Source organism: Cheilinus undulatus, linkage group 3, assembly GCF_018320785.1.
Source record: "Cheilinus undulatus linkage group 3, ASM1832078v1, whole genome shotgun sequence".
In the NCBI taxonomy this organism is placed as follows: Eukaryota; Metazoa; Chordata; class Actinopteri; order Labriformes; family Labridae; genus Cheilinus; species Cheilinus undulatus.
The window spans coordinates 10,692,247-10,698,549 of NC_054867.1; positions in this window are offsets into that span (position 1 = coordinate 10,692,247).

Here is a 6,303-nt window from a genome sequence, read left to right on the forward strand (position 1 = left end):
TCTACTAAACCAGTTAGAAAGTAGCCTAACTTATTACATTCACGCAAAATACTGTTACCGAATAGCTTTCTAAGCACATGTCCTTTTATGGGTCTTTTATAGTACATTATAGAGTTTTAGAAAATTAAGCATTTGAAAGACAAAACAATGAGATCCAGGCTTTCTGCAAGTAACATGAAACTGAACAGTTCAGCTTGAACACCTGACGGTAAGTCGCACATAGCAAGAGCATGATTCTGCTTTCATATCCATACCAAAACAGCAGTAGGATTTTATTTTAGGTCAACCTTATAATAAACAACCTGGTTGGACATGCATATTCTATTGTTTTAAAAATAATAGCTACTCAGTACTGAAGGTGAACTTTGAATGATCTACTTTTTTCTTTTACATGTGTGGATCTATAGACCAGTACTACTTTTACAAGAATAACTGTACTTTACTTGACTATGATAGTCTTGTACCCCTTTCAGCTCCACTCTGAACAGGCTGCAGAAACAGGAGAAGTCACATGAACACCCCATGTTAAGATATCTATTTTACAGTATAAATAAATGCCTACACCCTGGTTCTGATCGTGATTCTGGTCAGAAAAGTTCATGTCTTTTTGACCACACTATAAAAAGGAAGGGTGAAGTTTTTTAATCCTCATCAGTTGTTGTTTTAAGCAGTATGTATGTTAAGCATAATTAGGGGTAAGACTGAGTGTGTTGTAGCTTTTTGTCAGGAGGCCTGAAGACGGCCTCATCTCCACCTCTTTGTCTGTCTTGCTGAAAGTTAGTTAAGACAACATTTACAATACGGCAGCTGCCAAGGGTTGGCTTCACTAACCAGTTTTTTCTCTCATTCTTCATCCAATACTTTAAACTATCTATGACAGTGGTTTTCAGTCTTTTGTGACCAAGGCAAACCTCAAATAAAGCCTGAAAGTCCCAGCACACCCTATTCTTACACCTCTAAAACACAGGCTACAGTGTATTAAGCTGTTGTATGCAGGCCCGCCCATAGACTTGGCTGGGCCCCTGAAAAACTGAGAGAATGGTGTTTTTTTTTATTATTTCAGTGCATGTGTGTTGGATCTGTAGCAGTGGTGAAAGAATCCCGGCTAACAGTTACTTTAATGTCAGAGCTGAATGTGTTTCATCAACTTTTATTAGAGTTTTTCCACTTTTTTCCATTTTCTGCCACTTTTTTGGAACTTTTTTCTGTTTTATTCCTTTTTTACTGCTTGTTGTCCCTTTTCACCCATATTTGCATTTTTTGCCCCTTTTTTTCCATTTTCTGCCACTTTCATCTTTCTGTAGCATCTTTTTGCAACGTTTGCATACTTTGGCCTTCTTTTGCCATTTTTTGCCCGTTTTTGCTGCTTTTAACACATACTTCTACTTTTCACATTTTGCCTACTTTTGTCAATTTTTGTCTTTTTTTTCCCTTTTTTCCTCCTTTTGCTCAAATTTTGCCGCTTTTTCCTGCTTTTCACCCATGTATTACCAATTTTTCCCATTTTGCACCATCTTATTGGAACTTTTTTCCATATTTATCCTGTTTTTGCCCTTGACACCTACTTTGGCCTTTTTTTAACCGCTTTTTGTCCCTTTGTGCTTACATGTGCAATTCTGCCCCTTTTTCACCATTTTCTGCCACTTTTTGCCCATCTTTGTGCAGCTTGTACCCGCTTAACTGTTTTGTTGACCTTTTCTGCTTTTAACCCATTTTTGCCACCTTTGGCCTATTACTTGTAACTTTGTCCTCACTTTTGCCAACTGATGCCACTTTTAGCCCATTTTTGCATTCTATTTTGCAACTTTTTTCCCATTTTTGCCACTTTTAACCAATTTCTGCCACTTTTCTAGGATTTATCCATTTTTGTCACTTTTAAACCCTTTTATCTCTTTTCACAATTATTCTAGTCTTTAAAAAAATGCCTTGACTTCTTCTACTTTCATTTCCCCACATGGTGATTCCATGGTGCTTGATGACCACCAATGATGGCTTTAATGGGAGCTGGGAATGATGTCCAGTGTTTCCCCAAACACAGATAATACTCAGGTGGGCCATCCAGGTATATCAACAGCTACTCAAGTAACCATACTTCCTTAAAAAAAAACAAATTAAATCACCATCTGCATATGAGAGATAATGTATGTGATGAAGAGAGATGGCCACTGGTAAGTCTCACTCATAAATGCATTGGTTAAAGTGCAATGTGTCATATTCAATCTGAAGCTTCTTATAATGTCATTTCAATATTTTCTGCAGCTGCTGCTGTCCTGCACTCTTAATTCAGAGTAAATTCTGCAATACATTCCACTGCTATACATGCCAAGTAATGATAAACCTATAGGACTACCTTGTTGTGGTGATTAAAAATCCAGTTAAACATTTTAGAATATAATGTAATAGTATTCCAACATCTTTATAAAATGTACTGCTGATGAATATTGTCAAAACAACAGAAAAAGAAGCAAAGGCCTGTTCATATGTGCTAAAATACCATCCAGGTACACTGGACGTCACATCCAAACTGGCTGTGTTCTAGTTATGAGTTGGTAACTCAGGGTTATTTAGGTTTACAGGTCAGATAATTTCCTCCAGTGGTCTTTCCTGTGGGCATATTTAACTGGCGTGCCGAATTTCTAACTTCTAAGACCAACTGCAGGAACAGGGAGACTTGTTGCTGGCTCAGCAGTGTCTAGTCAGAAAAAAAGCCTTCAGCCTGGTTTAAAGGCTTTAAAATGAGTTGGCATGATGTCTGTAAGTGTATAGACAAGACTTCATTTTGGTTTAAAACGCCTAGTGAGAAAGAAGGAGGAAAAAGAGATGAAAAATTCCAGCAGGCCAAAACTGCTCGGAGTGGGACCTCTATCTTTAGTTGGACGCTCTTTGTTTCCATCCTCCGCTCTGCTCCGTCCCCGCCTCCCTCCCTCCCCCCATCCCAACCTGCTGCTGTGACGTCACACAGGTGGCGAGCTAATGGAAGTGTCAACAAACAAGACGTCACAAGGAATGGCCGACGTGATTGGCCCAGAGCGTCATTCCTGGTGCTGCACGAGGAAAGAGGAGGAGGACAGCTCGCGCGTCCAGTTGCTACGCAGGTTATTGAGGAGAGAAGAAGACAGAGGAGAGATTTTTTTTTTTTTAAGTTGCCTCCTTTTCCATGGCTCGTGCGCGCGCTCGCACACATGCGCACACACTCAGTCTGAGCATCTGGGTTAAAAACATCAGAGGCTCTGAAGCAGCTGATGGGAGGAAGCAGCATGAAAGTATAATGGAGGCAATCTGAGGTTATGAAAGCAGGCAGGACTATAAATAGAACAAAAAAGAAGAAAAAGAAGAACGATTTAAAATACAGAATATAGAACAGTGGACTGATGAAATGATGCAAATATTTACAACTATTGTGAAACATTACCATTAGGAGGCTAAAATTTAATGTAAACATGAGGGCTATTGTTCCTACATTTCATGTTAAATAAAATCTTTCACTTTATTCGACAATTTGAACTTTAAATCAGAATGAAATTAAGTTCTAAATTCTTGTTGTTTCTTGCCGCCCATTGTTGCATATAAATGCAGGTTTTGGATCCACTTTCTTGTACTGAAGGCTGAGTTCAGCTCTGCTGTCCTAGTCTGAACTGTAAGGACCCATACGCCCCACATGAAGTAAACAGCATGTATGACTCACTCTTTCACCGTGACCTGAAGTCACATGTTTAAAATATTACCTTTATATACTGCACAGAGCCTCATCTGACCTCAGACTGTCAGCATTTAAAGGATCAGAATCTGGCTCCATAAAATCTGAGGATTTAAAAGGGAAAAATCCCACAAAGATTCTGTCCTCAGGAGAGAAATTACAGGAGAGATGGCCACTGACATTTTCTTTCTTTCTTTCTTTCTTTCTGGCATCAAAAATTTTAAATCTGACTTTTCCTGGGATTTGAAAAATCCAGCTTCATAAATTCATGAATTTGAAGTGAAGAACTTGATAAAGATCTTAACCTGCCTGGGAAACCTCCCATCAAAAGCATTTGGGACGAGTAGGACTTTTGAAATGTTCTTGGAAGATGATTGGACGAGGACGGGCCAATCAGAGCAACAAGACAAAAGGAGGTAGCAGACATGCACAGCTCCAGTCAGCTCAGTGTGCAGGGGATGCTGTAGTTCTAGTGGGTTAAAAAAAAAAACACTTCTGATCTTTATTTTTAGGTGTTAAAGCAGTAACCAGACCTCTCTAATGTGGTTTGTGTTTTAAATGAAACTACTCATTTTAAAATGACCGTTAAAAATCTAAACTTCAATCTAACTCGAGCGTAAGCTGTATAAAAGAAGTTATTCCTTAAAACAGTGATACTCAACATGTGGCTCTTTTGTGATGATTTGTGGCTCTTCTGTGTCTTAATTTAAATAATAATCCCCCAGAAAACCTTTTAAAAAGGAAACTTTTTTGCTGCTTTTACAATTTTTCTCTACTTTTCACCTATTTAAGATACTGTTTGTCATTGAATACCCATTTTTTCCAAATTTTAGAAACTTCTTTTTGCCACATTTTTTTCCAGTTTTTTGCCACTTTTATCCCAGTTTTAGTCAACTTTACACCATTTTTTGCCACTTTTCAACCAACTGTGCTACCTTTTGCCATTAATTACCACTAGTTTCTTGTTTTTTTGCCCATTTTTTGCCTCCCCTTTTTACCACTTTTATCCAAGTTTTGCCCTTTTCACCATTTTTTGCCCATTTAATCTACCTTTAGTCATTAAATTCCACTTATTTCCTAGTTTTTGCCCATTTTAGCCACTTCTTTTTGCCACTTTTATCCCATTTTTGCCCTTTTTCACTTTTTTTTTTGCCACTTTTCGCCTATTTAAGCTCCATTTGGCCATTAAATAAAACCTGTTACATCTTTTTTGTTTTTTTTGACACTACTTTTTGCCACTTTTATCCATTTTTTGCCTTTTTTCACCCCTTTTCACCCATTTAAGCTACTTTTTGCCATTAAATCTTACTTGTTTCCTTTTGTTTGCCCCTTTTTGTCCACTCTTGGATGCTTTTTGCCCATTTTAGTCACTTTCACTCATTTTTTTGACACTTTTGGACAATTTTGCCACCTGTAACTCATTTGTTTTAACTTCTCACCCATTTCTGCTACTTTTTGACTATTTTTCCACATTTTCCCCATTTTGCCCCCTTTTCATCTATTTCTGCTGCTTTTTGACCATTTTTGCCATCTTTAACGTATTTTATTGCCACTTTAAGTCATTTATGCCACTTTCACCATTTAGATTGTGGCTCTTGCAAAGGTATTTTCAACAATTTGGCTCTTTGTTTGAGCAGGGTTGATTAACTCTGCTTTTAAACATCAATGATGGTATTATGATCAGTAATTGTGTTTCTAACTACATTTCCTCCATGAATTGTTGAATAAATATTCTCCAGATTTCAGGGTTAGATACTCAGGATGTCCCAGAGAAGGACCCCAGACCCCTCCCTTCTTTTAGAGTACTTCCTGTGATGAACTGAACTCTGTACTGATTTAAAACACTGATCCACTTCTTTAACATTAGGGATACTAAGTTGTCCACTTAAACACTCGTGTAGCTTATCTTACTTTAACAGGCCTTCCCTAACAAAAGCATCTTTCTGCTTTAATAGTCAAACTGAATAGATCAGGTCAGCGGTCAGTGTACTTTCTGATCCATGTCTTTGTTAAAAGACTCAAAAATCGAGAGAAACTCTTGTTATTCTATGTTTTTCTTGTTTTTCATTTTTGACGGAAAAAAATGGGGAGAAAAAAATCGAAAAAACAAGCAGTTTTCTCTTCTTTTTTCATTTCTCTCACAAAAATGGAAAACAAATACATTTTTTAAGAAAGCACTCCAAATTTTGTTTTGTTTTTTCATCTCTGTTTACTTGTTTACTTGTTTTAATAAAATACTTGAGGAAAAGGAAACCATGTGATCCATTGGGAGAGGTGAACATTTCAAAACTCAAAATTTAAGCCTATAAAGCCATCCATTTCGTTTTAATGTATAATAATACGCCTATTTGTGCTATACAGTGCTATACAATCAGGTTCTCAGTTCTGTGATTATTTGGTGGAAAGGTTTGTTTTATTATTGTGGGTACACAATAAATAAGTAAGTAAATACATAAATAAATAATCTGAGCAAAAAAATAGGAAGGCATGAAGGCTTTTATTTTGAAAATGTCACCTTTCCCAATGGGTCACTTGATTTCCTTTTCCTAAAGTATTTCATTAAAACTAGAAAACAGTAACAGAATTGAGGACCAGGTCTTCAGCAC